The following is an 18,930-nucleotide window of genomic DNA, read 5'->3' as shown; positions in this document are numbered from 1 at the left end:
GAACTTAGGAAAAATATGAAATTTGCTGTTTGACATTTTTCAAATAATCATGTAGTAGAAAGTGCCTTTTAGGCATTAAACTTTAGAAAATCATAACTGAATAACCATCCCTTAGCTTTCTGTGATTTTTGGCACAGAAGCCTATTTTTACTGTTAGATGCCAACAAAAATAACCTTTAGGACAGAACCCACCTCTAATTAAGAGCTGTAGTACAAAGTGGCCCATTTACCCAACTTTTATTATTTTTGTCTAAAGCACAACATTTTTATTTTGAACCTCAACTTCCTAGAATGGGCTATAGTGACCAATGGCAACCCACTGTAATTTTTACAAAATGTTTGGAGAAAGTTAAGCTACTGTTGTAGTTCAAACCCCACAAAAATTCATAAATAAAAATTAAAGAAAGGAAAATGAATAATGGAAATTAGTGTCATCCTAAAACCCTTGTAAATTGTCCACTGAAATATATAAAGGCAATACAAATTCCCTATGTTTATCTTCAACAAAAACCTAAACCTAGGAGTGATAAGCATAAACCACTAAAGGCCCTGTATGACCAAGCAAACCCTAAGTTACTCCTTGACTTAGTTTTCTTTTGGCATAATGTTATTAAATCCTGCATAATCATAACATACATGTTCATTGCATTCGATAGACTGTAATCTTGCTGACGGAGAATACGTCCTCGTGCCGGAGCAAGGAGCTGCTCAGGAGGTAGCCCCAGATCCAGCACCAGAGCCTGCACCAGAGGACCTGCCTGCCACTGCTTTGGAAGGCAAGCCCCGGTTTTATGCATAACCTGTTATTTATGCTATTTTACTTCACTTAATGATTGTAGGATTGATTGTGCACTTAGGTGTAGGGATTGTTTGAAACCCTAGTTGCATGATCTCAGGAATCCTGTTGAGATGAATACTAGTATGCTAGGTCGAGTAGCTGCTTTATTAATTAGGATCTCGGTAGAAGTCGAGTGATTTTCTAGCACTCGCGCGAGGTCAGGAATTGGCTGTATCCACTTTCTTATCATATTGATGTTGGTTTGTGGGCAACAATCCATGGGGATTGGTTGTCTACGGGATAAGAATTGGAATAAGGATTAAGGTGTGGTACCGTGAGTCAAGCGTTTGAACGTACTAAACACATACCGAGAAATATGGTAAATCGGTAAGCCTAGTACCTGAGTGAACCTGCCCGCAGATTGCCCTCCTCACGCGACCTGAGATGAGGTCTCCCATTCCGGTTATGGTGGGTACAAGTGCGGTCACTGCACGACGGCAGTCGGGGTCAGTGAGGCATTGTACGCCAAGGCGGTGAGCCCCTTTCTGTTGCCAGGGAATCGATGGGGACGGTTGATATGTGTGGGGACGAAGTGCCCCTACATGTCGTGTGTTTAGGTTTACCTTGCAAGGTTTAAAAACTCGATTCGAATCGTCTGCTTCTCGCAGCTAATGAGACTGCTTGATCCATGCTGCTACATTGAGTAATAAGTGAAATTGTGATGAGATGATACAAGATGTTGATTGCTAAAAATGTTTGCTACTATGTATGAGTAGATAGTACACATTTAGCCTTAAGAGAGTCACACTTAAATTCGCAAAGTTAAAACTTGACTTAGAAACTCAGCTAGTGCTTTTGGCAACCAAACCCCACAGCCAAACAGCTGCATGTCTAGAGGTAGAGGAGTAGACTCCTCACACCGGGTAAGTCTAGCTGAGTATTAGTATACTCAGCCTTGCTTGTGGCATAATTTTACAGGTTCTCTGGAGGACATGGTTGCTAGAGTGACTTGGTCGTCCACCTTACCACCGGGTTGGACTGCCGAGTGGGACCCTACCTCGGCTGAGGAGGAGCATGAGGAGTGATGGGACAGGCTTCCCCATCTCTCTGTTTATTTACCGTTAGTTTTATTCCGCTGCACTTCGAACAATGATGACTACTTTTGCAAAACTCCGATGATGATGTAATAATTTAATACTTTTTAATGCATGGTTTTATGCTTTATTGTATTTGCTTTGTGACTCACCATCGAGTGAGACTGTGGTACTTGATCGTGTCAGTGGCCGTGTCGGACTAGATCCGAGGGATTGACGGGTTATTCCCATTTAAGTGTGGTCTAGCCTCTACGGTGGGGCTTAGGCACTTAAGTTGGAATAATTCGGACAGTTCCGCCACACCTGCCCTTCGCCGGACCCATCTCGCCGCCGGTAAGCCGCGCCACCCTTTTCTTTCCCGCGGGTACTGTTTACATTGGGGGAAGGACTTCGGGGAAGAAGAAGGAAAGGTCAGGGGGCTTTTTGAACTGTCAGCGACCCAGGGGAATAGTGGCGCAGGGGTAGATTTGTGCGGGTTGATTTAGTTTAAACCCAGGGACCTCGGTGTAAACCGTTTTTCCAGGAAACTCTTATTAAATCTGTTTTTTAAATTGAACAGAAACTTTAAAAATTCATAACTTCTGTATAGTTCATCCAAATTTGGTCAAACCAATTTTGCCAGACTTGAAATAATGTAAACTACTTAAGAAAAATATAAAAACCTCTATGTACTACAGAAAACTTTAGGGTTCTAATTTAATTATTGTTTTGGCCATAAGCTAAATAATAGGGCAAAAATTAGTTGCACTATTTGACTAGGGTTAGAAAAATTTGGAGAAGTTCATATCTACCTACTGATCTGTTTAAAAATGTTAAACCTCTCTGTCCACCCCATTAAGTTAGTTTTTGCCCCTTATTTTACAATATGCTCAAGGTTAAGAAAAATAGAAAATGTGATTTAAATAATGAACCAGAGGGCACCTCTATTTTTGTTAGGGTACTTATTCAATATAGTTCACTGGAAAAATCTAGCATACCCTGGTTTAGTATAAAATAAGTGGGATACCTTTTATTTGAATAAAACAAGGAAAAATTAGAAAAACCCTACAAAAATAACCCCAAGAAGAAAACACCCCCACCCTTGGGATAGTTAAAGTTTTGTTATTAAGAACTTACGAAAAATATGAAATCTGCTGTTTGACATTTTTCAAATAACCATGTAGTAGAAAGTGCCTTTTAGGCATTAAACTTTAGAAAATAATAACTAAATAACCACCCCTTAGCTTTCTGTGATTTTTGGCACAGAAGCCTATTATTACTGTTAGATGCCAACAAAAATAACCCTTAGGGCAGAGCTCACCCCTAATTAAGAGATGTAGTGTAAAGTGGCCCATTTTACACAACTCTTGTTATTTTTGTCTAAAGCATAGCCTTTATATTTTAAGCCTCAAATTCTTAGAACAGGCTAGAATAACAAATGGCAACCCACTGTAATTTTTATGGAATTTTTGGAAAATAGTAAACCACTGTCGTAGTTCAAACCTACACTAGAAACCATAAGTAGAAAATAAAGAAAAGGAAAGGTGAATAACAGGAAATTAGTGCCATCCTAAAAACTCTTTATAACTTGTCCACTGAAGTATATAAAAAGGCAATACTAATTCCCTATGATTATCCTCAACAATAAAAACCTAAGCCTAAAAAGTAATAAGCATAACCCACTGGAAGCCCCGCATGACCGAGAAACCCTAAGTTAATCCTTGACTTAGTTTTCTTTTGGCATAATGTTATTAAAATCCTGCATAATCATAACATACATGTTCATTGCATTCGATAGACTGTAATCTTGCTGACGGAGAGTACGTCCTCGTGCCGGAGCAAGGAGCTGCTCAGGAGGTAGCCCCAGATCCAGCACCAGAGCCTACATCAGAGGATCTGCCTGCCACTGCTTTGGAAGGCAAGCCCCGGTTTTATGCATAACCTGTTATTTATGCTATTTTACTACACTTATTGATTGTAGGGTTGAATGTGCACTTAAGTGTAGGAGTTGTTTGAAACCCTAGTTGCATGAACTCAGGATTCCTTTTTGAGATGGATACTAGTATGCTAGGTCGAGTAGCTGCTTATTAATTAGGGATCTCGGTAGAAGTCGAGTGATTTTTCTAGCACTCGCGCGAGGTCAGGAATTGGTTGTATCCATTTTGATATCATAATGATGGTGGTCTGTGGACAACGGTCCATGGGGATGCGTTGTCTACGAGATGGAAATTGGAATAGGGATTAAGGTGTGGTACCGTGAGTCAAGCGTTTGAACGTACTAAACACATACCGAGAAATATGGTAAATCGGTAAGCCTAGTACCTGAGTGAACCTGCCCGCAGACATATCCCCTCACGCGACCTGAGACGTGGTCTCCCATTCCGGTTATGGTGGGTACAAGTGCGGTCACTGCATGACGACAGTCGGGGTAAGTGAGGCAGTGTACGCCAAGGCGGTGAGCCCTGATCTGTTTCCAGGGAATCGATGGGGACGGTTGATGTGTGTGGGGACGGAGTGCCTCGCCACGTCGTGTGTTTAGGTTTACCTTGCAAGGATAAAAACTCGATTCGAATCGTCTGCTTCTCGCAGCTAATGAGACTGCTTGATCCATGCTGCTACATTGAGTAACAAGTGGAATTATGCTGAGTTGATACAAGATGTTGATTGCTAAAAATGTTTGATACTATGTATGAGTAGATAGTACACATTTAGCCTTAAGAGAGTCACACTTAAATTGGCAAAGTTAAAACTTGACTTAGAAACTCAGCTAGTGCTTTTGGCAACCAAACCCCACAGCCAAACAGCTGCATGTCTAGAGGTAGACGAGTAGACTCCTCACACCGGGTAAGTCTAGCTGAGTATTAGTATACTCAGCCTTGCTTGTGGCATAATTTTTACAGGTTCTCTGGAGGACATGGTTGCTGGAGTGACTTGGTCGTCCATCTTGCCACCGGGTTGGACTGTCGAGTGGGACCCTACCTCGGCTGAGGAGGAGCATGAGGAGTGATGGGACAGGCTTCCCCATCTCTCTGTTTATTTACCGTTAGTTTTATTCCGCTGCACTTCGAACAATGATGACTACTTTTGCAAAACTCTGATGATGATGTAATAATTTAATACTCTTTAATGCATGGTTTTATGCTTTATTGTATTTGCTCTGTGACTCGCCATCGAGTGAGACTGTGGTACTTGATCCTATCAGTGGCCGTGTCGGACTAGATCCGAGGGATTGACGGGTTATTCCCATTTAAGTGTGGTCTAGCCTCTACGGCGGGGCTTAGGCACTTAAGTTGGAATAATTCGGACAGTTCCGCCACAGCTGGTACCGGAGCTTGTACCACCACAGAGGAGTCAATAAAATGTGAATACCATCATTTTCCAAAATAAAACTTGATAGAAACAATGTTGGATAGATAGTAGGACGAGCAGGATAGACCTAGGACGTGAAGCCTTAGGATGGTAGAAGGGTAGCTAGGTGGCTAAGTGATTAGGCCCTACAGGCCACTTTTACAGGATGGGAGTTCTTCCCTATTCCCTTTATCTTGTTGTGAGGTCGTTCAGGACGAGCATGCATGCATTTCTAAATCTAACACATGGATATTTGAGTAAAGACTTAAAAACAAGATGATAACCAACTAAGTCACCAGTACCATTTTAATTAACTAAAGAAAGGCTGAGTTTTATTTTTCTTGTTCTTTTTATAATTCTTTTCTGTTACTTGCGCTTAACCGTACACAGATGACTTCCCATGGATCCTCAGACGACGGAAACACACTGTCCCACATTGACAGGCTTGCACGAGAGGGCTTTCCCCGCATTTTGTGGGAGGTACTTCAGGGGGCCGGATACACGACACCCCCTCAGTACGCGGTGTAGCAGTTCGAGAAGCATCGAGTGCCCCCGCTGTAGGGTGAGGATGACCTTGGAGCCTCATCCCCTGCAGCCAGGCTGGCACTCGTTGGACTCTGAGTCTTTTGGATACCGAGCTGAGGACACGATCGAGGCGATCGCTCTGCACGGGTTGACCACTTTCTGCGGATTCCATCCTTTGGAGCTGGCTACCCACCCCATTGGCTTGTTCCCCGCCGAAAGGGAGGACGACCCAATGTGGAAGGATCGGGTGGAGCATGCCAAGGATATCTGGGCCATCTACCTAGGACAGACTGCGCACTTGACCGTACGGTGCATGAATGCTCTGTACCATCTGCAAGTGATGCGCGGTGAGGCGATGTCCCATCTGATGGCACTATTAGAGGCGACAAAGATTACTTTGGACAACAGGGAGGAGCTTGTGGTTGATTTGTCCACTGAAATGGTGGAAAAGGACTTGCAGGTGGAGCAGCTATCCACTGATATCCAAGAGTTGGAGGAACTAGTGGGCACCAGGGAGAACACCATCGAGGTTCTCGAGGATCAGCTCATCAACACCCAGCAGCAGCTTGCCGAGGCTAATGACCAGGAGATCCAGGACATGGAGGCCAACGAGGACGTCGACATCGAGGGAGGAGAGGAGCCTGCCTCTAGTGTGGACACTGCTGGCTCAGGGAGACCACCTTCCCCCGAGTCGAGTGTTGCCTCGTTCGCTCACTAGGTGTTCAGGACAGAGTTAGAAGTCGGATGGTAGGACTCCTCGCAGCTAGCTTAGCTTTTGCACCCTTGGGGTACTAGGCTAGATAGAGTTGAGTCTTTTTGGGACAAATGATGTAACCATGATAAACTCTCTTGGAAGCATGTTTGATGGATGCTGTTATCAGTTTTAAATCTGGAAGGAAAAGTTTATGCCTTGTTAAATCCTTTTTGTTTAAGTTGGAATCTATCATTTTGCTTTTGACTCTTCTCGCCGCGATTAAACCTTGAACTTGGAGATATGGTGTTAAGTATATATATGTGGTTTTTCAGATGGCCGGGAGGCAGCGTCGTGGCCAGAATGAGCGCGTTCCTCCACCGCCGCCACCGCCTCCCACTCTGCAGGAGCTAATGGCTCAGCAGAATGAGATCTTGAGGCAGCTAGCTCAGCGTCAGACGCCACCTCAGCACTATGGTGGTGGAGACCATCAGCGTCACCCCGCGGCAGCTACCTACCAGGAGTTCCTCAGTACCCAGCCACCATTGTTCAGAAGGGCAGAGGATCCACTTGATGCAGATGTGTGGTTGCGAGTGGTGGAATCCAAATTCCCGCTACTCCATGAAGCTTGCTCAGAGGTCACTAAAGTCAGGTTCGCCACCCAGCAGCTTCGTGGACCCGCAAGGACTTGGTGGGACCATTTTCTTGCCATGCAGCCAGAGGATCGAGAAGTGGAATGGAGGGAGTTTAAGGCAGCTTTTAGGGGACACCACATACCATCCGGGATTATGGACCGAAAGCTCAACGAGTTTCTGGCACTCACTCAGGGCAACAGGACAGTGTTGCAGTATGCTGGATATCACGCAGATACGGATGAGAAGAAGAGAGACAGGTTCAGGAGGGGGCTCAGCACTAAGCTCCGTGACCGTCTCAACACCCTCAGGGCCAATAGTTACAATGAGTTGGTCAACATGGCTATCTCCCAGGAGGACTGCATTACAGCTCGACAGGCAGAAAAGAAGAGGAAGACCCCTGTGGCAGGACCCTCAGCTCAGCCACAGTGCTTCAGGATTGTGTCCGACACACAGAACAGGGGACCTCAGCAGCAGCAAGGGCGATGGGTGATCCGACCACAGCAGCAGCAGCAGTAGGCACCCAACCGCACCCAGTTTCCAGCTCAGAGGAACAATCAGCAGCAGCAGTACCGCTAGGCAAATGATAACAAGTGTTTCACTTGCGGCAACACCAGACATTATGCCAAGAATTGCCCCAGGAACCAGCAGAGGCAGGGGCAGAATGTTACTCAGAATCAAGGCAAGAGACAGAAGGTGCAAGTAAGGCAGGGCAGGCTAAACTTCACCACCATGGCTGATATTCCAGAGGGAGCACCTGTCATGACTGGTATCTTTACAATTTTAAATTATCCTGCCATTATTCTTTTTGATTCTGGTGCATCGCATAGTTTTATCAATGCCAAATTTAGTGCCAAGTGCCAATTACCTTTTCACCACACTAATGGGGGTATCACAATTTCAACACCAGGAGGCAGGGTTGCCACTTACCAAATTAACAAGAATGTGCCTATTAAGTTTGGTAGTCTGATAATTAAAACCAGCCTCCTCATTTTGGGGTTGGATAGTGTGGATATCATATTGGAAACTGACTGGTTGACCAGAAATCAGGCTGTGATGGATATAGCAACTAGGGCCATTGAGGTGCACTCACCAACTTGTGGTGGAACCACACTATTTTTGCCTGACCAGGGATGTACCCGTTCTTATGCCTTCGTTATGAGAGAATCCCCAGTAGAAAAGATCCCAGTGGTCCGTGACTACCCGGATGTGTTTCCGGATGAATTGCCAGGGATGCCACCTGACCGAGACATTGAGTTCGCAATCGAGTTACAACCCGAGACTGCTCCTATCTCCAAGAGACCCTATAGGATGCCTCCCGCGGAATTGGCAGAACTGAAAAAGCAATTGCAAGAGTTGTTAGACAAGGGGTTTATTCGCCCAAGTACTTCACCATGGGGATGTCCAGCTTTATTTGTGAAGAAAAAGGATGAGAGTTTGAGAATATGTGTTGACTACCGCCCTCTCAATGCGGTGACTATCAAGAATAAATACCCACTGCCCCGCATTGATGTTCTGTTTGATCAGCTGGTAGGAGCCAAAGTGTTCTCCAAGATAGACCTTCGCTCAGGTTACCATCAGATCAAGATCCGTGCCAGCGATATTCCCAAGATGACTTTCTCTACCAGATATGGGTTGTATGAGTTTTTGGTAATGTCTTTTGGGCTGACCAATGCCCCGGCTTATTTTTATGTACCTGATGAACTCAGTATTCATGCTAGAACTGGACAAGTTCGTGGTCATTTTCATTGATGATATTCTGGTCTATTCCAAGAATGAAGCCGAGCACACCAAACATTTGCATACTGTACTTCAGAGACTGCGTGACCATCGGTTGTATGCCAAGTTGTCTAAATGTGAATTCTGGCTGAAGGAGATTAAATTCTTGGGTCACACAATTTCTCAGGATGGGATATCAGTTGATCCTGAGAAGGTGTAGGAGGTGATGGATTGGAAACCCCCGACTACAGTGAGGCAGATTCGAAGTTTTCTGGGATTGGCAGGGTATTATCGACGATTTATTCCGGATTTCTCCAGAATTGCCAAACCAATGACTGAACTATTGAAAAAGGGAGTCAAGTATGATTGGAGCCAAAAGTGCGAAGATGCCTTTCATACTTTGAGGCAGCATTTGACAATAGCCCCAGTGCTGGCTCAACCTGACAACACCAAGCCATTTGAAGTTTATTGTGATGCTTCTGGTACAGGATTGGGATGTGTCTTGATGCAAGATAACCGAGTCATTGCTTATGCTTCCTGAGCACTCAGACCCCATGAACATAACTACCCTACACATGACCTGGAGTTGGCAGTTGTGGTTCATGCTCTTAAGATATGGAGACACTACTTGATGGGAGCCCACTGTAACATCTACACTGATCATAAGAGCCTCAAATACATCTTCACTCAGGCAGATCTGAACATGAGGCAGAGGAGATGGTTGGAGTTAATCAAGGACTATGATTTGGAGGTGCACTACCATCCGGGCAAAGCAAATGTTGTGGCAGATGCCTTGAGCAGAAAGGCCCAATGCAATTGTATGAACATGGATGCAAGGGTTACCACCCTGTGCGATGAGCTGTGCAAGCTAAACCTGGAAGTTGTTTCTTCAGGTGACTTAAGTTATATCTCGGTGGAGCCCACATTGCAAGAGCAAATAGTCAGGGCACAGGTTGAGGATAAGGGTGTTCAGGTTATCAAAGACATGATCAAGCAAAAGGCAGAAAAATACAAGTGTTTCCGACAGGACAGCAAGGGAATTTTATGGTTCGGAGACCGATTAGTTGTTCCCAAGGACCCTGAGCTCAGAAAGAAGATACTGGATGAAGCTCATCTTTCAAAATTCTCCATGCACCCTGGTAGCAACAAGATGTACCATGATCTCAGATCTTTATATTGGTGGACTAGAATGAAGAGGGAAATTGCCAAGTACATATCCGAGTGTGACACCTGCCAGAGAATCAAAGCCAGTCATTTGAAGGCAGCGGGTCCTTTGCAACCCCTTCCCATACCATCTTGGAAATGGGAGGACATTTGCATGGACTTTATAGTGGGATTGCCCAATACATCCAGGCACCATGATTCTATCTGGGTTATTGTGGACAGATTAACTAAGAGTGCTCATTTCTTGCCAGTACACACCACCCATAGGACAGAGAAGTATGCAGAGATCTACATTGACTAGATAGTTCGTCTGCATGGGATACCAAGGACTATAGTCTCGGACAGAGGAGCACCATTCGTGGCACGATTTTGGGAACAATTGCAGGAATCACTTGGGACCCATGTCATACGAAGCTCAGCATACCACCCCCAAACAGATGGTCAGACCGAAAGGGTGAATCAGATTCTGGAAGACATGTTGCGAGCATGTGCACTACATTACGGAAAGGATTGGGATAAGTGTCTTTCCTTGGCAGAGTTTTCTTACAATAACAGCTATCAGTCCAGTCTGAAGATGGCACCTTTTGAAGCCTTATATGGGAGAAGATGTAGGACCCCACTGAATTGGTCTCAAGCGGGAGAGAGGGAAATTTTTGGGCCAGATTTGGTACTTGAAGCAGAGGCAAAGGTCAGAATCATCAAGAAGAACTTAGAAGCTGCTCAGGCCAGGCAAAAGAGCTATCATGGTAAGAGGCGGAAGCCTCTACAGTTTGAGGTGGGAGATCATGTTTATCTTAAGGTGTCACCCACCAAGGGTGTCCAGAGATTTGGGATCATGGGCAAGTTAGCTCCTCGCTACATTGGACCCTACGAGATCAAGGAAGCTTGTGGACCCATAGCCTATCAATTGGAATTGCCACCTCACATGTCAGCAGTTCACAATGTGTTCCATGTATCCCAACTGCGGAAATGTGTTCGCCTACCCACTGAAGTGTTGCCAGAACCAGACTTTGAGATAGAACCAGACTTGTCCTACCAGGAGTACCCCGTCAAGATATTAGATCAAAAGGAGAGATCAACTCGGGCAAGGTCGGTCAGAATGTATAAGGTTCAGTGGAGTCACCATTCAGCAGAAGAAGCTACATGGGAGACTGAGGATTTTCTACGCTCTCGCTTCCCCGACTTTCTACCCAAAGGAGTCGGTACGTAACCCCAAAACCCCACCTCCACCTGCCCTTTGAACTCAATTATAAGAAAAACTTAGATAACAAGGATAGTCTAAGTTGTGGATTTAGCTTAAAAAGGGCTTCCTTCTGAAGTTGCAAAGAGAATGACATTCGAAGAGCAGTTAACGAGAGAAACTGGAGTATAAGGAAGAATAACACACCATCGTACCTTAGTAGCACCCCTCTAGAGGACTCTGCCTAAAATCTTGGGACGAGATTCCTTTAAGGGGGGAGGGCTGTAACACCTCAGGTGTTACCATGGCTAGAGCACACCTTAGCACTAAGGACTGTGATCATATGTGGTAGAGACTTAAGGAAACACATAAGAACTTTGGAGATCATGTGTTAATCAAGGTTTGTTAATGACCTAAGAAGTATTACTCAAATCTTTGTACACTTACTACCTTGGATAAGAGGGGGGAAGAACCCTAGACCTCTCTTAAACCCTATCTCCCAAAACCATGGAAAAGAGGGGAAAGAGAGTGAGGAAATGTGCACAACATGAGTAATCTTTAACCAAACCTTAAGTAACCTTATAACCAGCAATTAGGGGAAGGAAATATTGCAAAAAGACCCCTGGAGAAACCCCAAATCAAATCTCCAAGTGGAGAGAGAGCTAGAGCTCTCTATTTCTCTCTAAGTTAAAAACTACACCTACACTAAAGATCAGTCGTGTTCACCTCGAAGCTGGCACCAAACCCACCTATGTTCTATACCAAAAATGTGGCATACCACCTAAGGCACCCACTGGAAAAAGCTGAGCCCGAGACTTGGACGTTTGACATGCCTTGGCATGGTTTTTGTCGCGAGGTGGGCAGTGTGACACACCCGATTTGGCGACCGAAGATCTCCCTACCTAGGCCATATCTGCCATGGCAGCTCACGGATGAGAGACAGCCCTAGGTGCCAGGAAAAGACTCGCGCTGGATTTTTGCCAAGATTCGCACGTTTGTGACTTGGGTGAGCTGTGGAACACGGCAGAAGAAAAGCTCCACGTGTTCGACGCGCTCTGTGTGCGCCAGAGCACGCCCGCACGCGCCCCGCGTCGCGCCAACGGCCAGCCGACGCCATGGCCCGCGCCCGCGCCTATAAAGCCCGCTCGGGCGTCGACTGCACTCTTCCGCGCACACTCAAGCCTCACCGGAGCTCAGTTCACCGCCGTTTGCCCGTGCGCGGCGTGTCCGCGGCCACCCGAGCCACTGCCGCCGTAGACCGGCCAGCCCAGCCCTTCCCAGCCCCATCCAACCCTCGGAGACGAGTGTGCACAACTCAGTGAAGCTCCCCGAGCGAGGAATCGAAGCCAGCTTCGCCGGAGAGGCCAGTCCACAGTCGCCGGAGTTCACAACCCCGCCGGAGTACGTGGACCGGGTAATACACTCAACCATTTTCCGATTCCTTGTACACACGGTCTCTACGTTACCCCTTGAAGTTCACCGTGCCCTTGGATTGAACCAGATCGCCGTGGTTTGGCCGGTACACTCACCGCCGACGAGAACACCCGCCTGCGCACGTGGACCGAGCGATTCCGGCCATCCCCGCCGTCGAGCCGCATCTCGCTGTGATCGCCAGAGCCTCCCCGAGCCAACCCTGCCCTTCGCCGGACCCATCTCGCCGCCGGTAAGCCGCACCACCCTTTTCTTTCTTGCGGGTACTGTTTACATTGGGGGAAGGACTTCGGGGAAGAAGAAGGAAAGGTCAGGGGGCTTTTTGAACTGTCAGCGACCCAGGGGAATAGTGGCGCAGGGGTAGATTTGTGCGGGTTGATTTAGTTTAAACCCAGGGACCTCGGTGTAAACCGTTTTTCCAGGAAACTCTTATTAAATCTGTTTTTTTAAATTGAACAGAAACTTTAAAAATTCATAACTTCTGTGTAGTTCATCCAAATTTGGTCAAACCAATTTTGCCAGACTTGAAATAATGTAAATTACTTAAGAAAAATATAAAAACCTCTATGTACTACAGAAAACTTTAGGGATCTAATTTAATTATTGTTTTGGCCATAAGCTAAATAATAGGGCAAAAATTAGTTGCACTATTTGACTAGGGTTAGAAAAATTTGGAGAAGTTCATATCTACCTACTGATCTGTTTAAAAATGTTAAACCTCTCTGTCCACCCCATTAAGTTAGTTTTTGCCCCTTATTTTACAATATGCTCAAGGTTAAGAAAAATAGAAAATGTGATTGAAATAATGAACCAGAGGGCACCCATATTTTTGTTAGGGTACTTATTCTATATAGTTCACTGGAAAAATCTAGTATACCCTGGTTTAGTATAAAATAAGTGGGATACCTTTTATTTGAATAAAACAAGGAAAACTTAGAAAAACCCTGCAAAAATAACCCCAAGGAGAAAACACCCCCACCCTTGGGATAGTTAATGTTTTGTTATTAAGAACTTACGAAAAATATGAAATCTGTTGTTTGACATTTTTCAAATAACCATGTAGTAGAAAGTGCCTTTTAGGCATTAAACTTTAGAAAATCATAACTAAATAACCACCCCTTAGCTTTCTGTGATTTTTGGCACAGAAGCCTATTATTACTGTTAGATGCCAACAAAAATAACCCTTAGGGCAGAGCTCACCCCTAATTAAGAGATGTAGTGTAAAGTGGCTCATTTTACACAACTCTTGTTATTTTTGTCTAAAGCATAACCTTTATATTTTAAGCCTCAAATTCTTAGAACAGGCTAGAATAACAAATGGCAACCCACTGTAATTTTTATGGAATTTTTGGAAAATAGTAAACCACTGTCGTAGTTCAAACCTACACTAGAAACCATAAGTAGAAAATAAAGAAAAGGAAAGGTGAATAACAGGAAATTAGTGCCATCCTAAAAACTCTTTATAACTTGTCCACTGAAGTATATAAAAAGGCAATACTAATTTCCTATGATTATCCTCAACAATAAAAACCTAAGCCTAAAAAGTAATAAGCATAACCCACTGGAAGCCCCGCATGACCGAGAAACCCTAAGTTACTCCTTGACTTAGTTTTCTTTTGGCATAATGTTATTAAAATCCTGCATAGTCATAACATACATGTTCATTGCATTCGATAGACTGTAATCTTGCTGACGGAGAGTACGTCCTCATGCCGGAGCAAGGAGCTGCTCAGGAGGTAGCCCCAGATCCAGCACCAGAGCCTGCATCAGAGATCTGCCTGCCACTGCTTTGGAAGGCAAGCCCCGGTTTTATGCATAACCTGTTATTTATGCTATTTTACTACACTTATTGATTGTAGGGTTGAATGTGCACTTAAGTGTAGGAGTTGTTTGAAACCCTAGTTGCATGAACTCAGGATTCCTTTTTGAGATGGATACTAGTATGCTAGGTCGAGTAGCTGCTTATTAATTAGGGATCTCGGTAGAAGTCGAGTGATTTTTCTAGCACCCGCGCGAGGTCAGGAATTGGTTGTATCCATTTTGATATCATAATGATGGTGGTCTGTGGACAACGGTCCATGGGGATGCGTTGTCTACGAGATGGAAATTGGAATAAGGATTAAGGTGTGGTACCGTGAGTCAAGCGTTTGAACGTACTAAACACATACCGAGAAATATGGTAAATCGATAAGCCTAGTACCTGAGTGAACCTGCCCACAGACATATCCCCTCACGCGACCTGAGACGTGGTCTCCCATTCCGGTTATGGTGGGTACAAGTGCGGTCACTGCACGACGGCAGTCGGGGTCAGTGAGGCATTGTACGCCAAGGCGGTGAGCCCTGATCTGTTGCCAGGGAATCGATGGGGACGGTTGATGTGTGTGGGGACGGAGTGCCTCGCCACGTCGTGTGTTTAGGTTTACCTTGCAAGGATAAAAACTCGATTCAAATCGTCTGCTTCTCGCAGCTAATGAGACTGCTTGATCCATGCTGCTACATTGAGTAACAAGTGGAATTATGCTGAGATGATACAAGATGTTGATTGCTAAAAATGTTTGCTACTATGTATGAGTAGATAGTACACATTTAGCCTTAAGAGAGTCACACTTAAATTGGCAAAGTTAAAACTTGACTTAGAAACTCAGCTAGTGCTTTTGGCAACCAAACCCCACAGCCAAACAGCTGCATGTCTAGAGGTAGAGGAGTAGACTCCTCACACCGGGTAAGTCTAGCTGAGTATTAGTATACTCAGCCTTGCTTGTGGCATAATTTTTACAGGTTCTCTGGAGGACATGGTTGCTGGAGTGACTTGGCCGTCCATCTTGCCACCGGGTTGGACTGTCGAGTGGGACCCTACCTCGGCTGAGGAGGAGCATGAGGAGTGATGGGACAGGCTTCCCCATCTCTCTGTTTATTTACCGTTAGTTTTATTCCGCTGCACTTCGAACAATGATGACTACTTTTGCAAAACTCCGATGATGATGTAATAATTTAATACTCTTTAATGCATGGTTTTATGCTTTATTGTATTTGCTCTGTGACTCACCATCGAGTGAGACTGTGGTACTTGATCCTGTCAGTGGCCGTGTCGGACTAGATCCGAGGGATTGACGGGTTATTCCCATTTAAGTGTGGTCTAGCCTCTACGGCGGGGCTTAGGCACTTAAGTTGGAATAATTCGGATAGTTCCGCCACACCAAGTCCCCTGGCGCTGGCTAGCTCGGTCAGCGCGCTCTCCCCCTCGGTCGCTGACGCCCCTGGCCCGCCTGTCAGCGCTTGCCCGCCCGCGCGCGCGCCCTCGACCGCAGATCTAATCTCAGCCGTTGGTTTTAGATCTGACAGTTAGATTCACTCGATACCCCTTCGTGCTGTAGTTTTCTTAAAGAGACCCTCGGTTTATTGGAAATCAACCCGCCGTCCCTAGTTTTCGCGTGCAGGCCCCTGTAATCTTGCAGATTTAGCCCTGGACTTTTAAATATTCACAGAGTTAGCCCTAAATTCATATTTTGAATTCCCAAACTTGTTTATTTCATAACTTTTGCATATGAACTCCAAATTTAGTGATTCAAATTGCAAAATGTTCATAGAATTATTCTCTGTTTAAATAAAATGGTTTCACTTGCTGTTTGCACACTCTAATTTTTAGGATTGAATATGAACTAATGTAGATGTATGTTTTGTTCATTTAATAAAATAAATAAAAGGGGAACCTTAGAGATTTAAACTTGTTTAAGCTTGTGAGATTAATAATATGTATTACATAAGTTCATCTCTGTTCTAAATTTTAGGTTACAATAAAATAAATTGATCTATGATTATGTACTTGTAAATAACACTTAGGGAAATAATAATCTATTTTCAAATAAAGTTAATGTATGCCATAGTTTATGTTATACTTTGAATTCATTATCCCTTATGTAGTATTTGTCTTTTTAAGATGTGTTCCAATGTTTGTACATGTTTGGTGTGATGTTCATTTGTACTTTCCAAATGTATTGAATGCATGCTCACTTTATTTAGACAACGAGCAGTCCGAGGTTCCTGAGTGTGTTGTTGGAGACCTCCCTGAGCAGTAATCTGATGAAGGCAAGTGTCTTCTGACCTATTATGTCCTACATATTTTATGATTCACTGTCCCGCATTACTTTATGAAAGCTAAGGATTGACTAGTCTGTATTCACTTATCCTTGATTACCTTTTGGGTTACCATGGTTAGCATGTTGCTATTGTCTTAACTTAATCAATGAACATGACGGGAACATTTATGATACGATACTGTTATCCTGATTATGTGGATGATCTTGTGATACCTTAGGGGGCTCAAGCCTTTTTCCTGAGTACCTCTCCGTAAGGATTTGTTCGTGGAGTGACCACCCGGGATAACAGTACAACCTTGAGGGTGGAATGGGACGCCCTTAGCTGATTAATTAGATGACCCTGGGGGTGTAGTTGGCTTTGCCGGAGGGCCGTCCACCGGGGCCGGGACGTAGTGCTCGCTCTGCCAAGGTTGGGGTGCAGAGGTTCTTTCGATTTGGTTTTGTTAGTCACCCACCTTGGGGAGGTGTACTGTGTTTGTACGACTGGCGAAACCTAACGAGCAGCTATGCACCAGGGGAGTCTTTGTAAAGGCTACGTAGTGTATCCCTGGCCATTCACCTTGGTAGTGAAGATCGGGTCTGTACAACCTAGGCTGGAAAGGGATCACGACTTGTGGGTAAAGTGTACAACCTCTACAGAGTGTTAAAAACTGGTATATCAGCCGAGCTTACGGTTAAGAGCATCCTTGGGATCCTCTTTGATTAGAAGAACTTTGGATACTATTATGTTGATTATTAACAATGATGTTATAAAATCTGATCTCTAGTATTTCCTCTTTTGAGGAGGTACTTCTGGGTAATAACTGGGTTATTTACTAAAACTTGGCTCTACTACTAATAATAAATACTTGACCAACTAAAAACAACTGCTTAACCTCAACTCCACATACAGCTAGTCCACTTTAGCCAAACGGGACATTTGCTGAGTACGTTGATGTGTACTCACCCTTGCTTTACACACCACCCCCACCCCAGGTTGTCCCCAGTGTACCCAATACTCAAGAGGTGATACTGGCAACATGGATGACTTCGAGGAGTTCCAGAAATATGACGAGTTCTAGTTCTTTCTTAGTGGCAAACCCCCAGTCAGCTGCTTGTGTAGGCTTAGCTTCTACGTTTCATAATTCCGCACTTTGATAGTTATGTTGAACAATGGTTATGTAATAGACTCTGTGGATGTCTTGGACATCTTTATGTAACTAAGTACCTTTCCGCTATTTATTTCGAGCATTGTGTGATGATGTCCAATTATGTAATCGCTGTGTACGTGAGTTTCTGATCCTGGCACGTACATGGTTCGCATTCGGTTTGCCTTCCAAAACCAGGTATGACATAAGTGGTATCAGAGCCTTGTTGACTGTAGCACCACTAACCTAGACTAGAATGGTCGACTTAAGGACTATAGACCCTTACTCTTACCTTGACCTTAAAGTCTTTTCAAAAGTTGGTCATCTTGACCAACTCTATGTTATTTACTCATCTCAAAAGGTTTTGTCTCACTTTTCTACCTGTTTAATTTCTGGTCTCATAGTTTTACTCTTACTCTTGTGCTTACGATGTCTTTTGTAGATGGCCCGTATCGGGTGCACTGCACGTAAGTTTGTGATCCCCTTTTTGCCTTCCCGCCTGGTGGAGCGTCCCCTGCGTCGCACGGTGCCAGGTCAGTCCAGTCACCTGGAGAGACTGCATCGTTGCCTGCACGAGGAGCAGGAGCAGCAGGACTCTTCCCCCTCGCCTCAGCAGGAGGTGGAGTCTGAGAGGCCACCTTCCCCTGCACCTCAGCTAGAGATGCCCCCTGCACCACCTTAGGGCATCCCGGCTGCTGGAGGAGACCCTGACGGAGACGGAGACGACGACGACGCCGGTGGCAGTTCGAGCCACAACACGGAGCTTTCGGAGGAGCCGGAGCTGGAGCCGGAGGAATGGATCGCTAGACCCATCACTCGTGACACCGCTCGTGGGTGTCACTTCCACGACGCTCACGATAGCCTGCTGCGTCAGGCCTTCGACCGACACACTTGGTCCATCGAGTATCGTTGTGTAGTCTACCAGCATCGTCGCAGGTTATACCCGGACCAGTGGGAGGCTACTTGCTTGGTGCGCCATCTGGACGACGATCTTCGGGGTGCAGAAGCCTTCTCAGAGCACTATTCTATTACTGAGAGGGATACTACCGAGGCAGCCATGCAAGATGCAGCACGACGGGCACTTTCTCAGTATTGCTCGTTGTTCAGCGGGGTAGCTGATGGCCTCGACCTGAAATACTACCCTCACCGTTCCATCGGTAGTGCT

The sequence above is a fragment of the Zea mays genome, chromosome 8 (genome assembly GCF_902167145.1).
Source record: "Zea mays cultivar B73 chromosome 8, Zm-B73-REFERENCE-NAM-5.0, whole genome shotgun sequence".
Classification (NCBI taxonomy): Eukaryota; Viridiplantae; Streptophyta; class Magnoliopsida; order Poales; family Poaceae; genus Zea; species Zea mays.
This window is presented reverse-complemented; position numbering follows the sequence as displayed.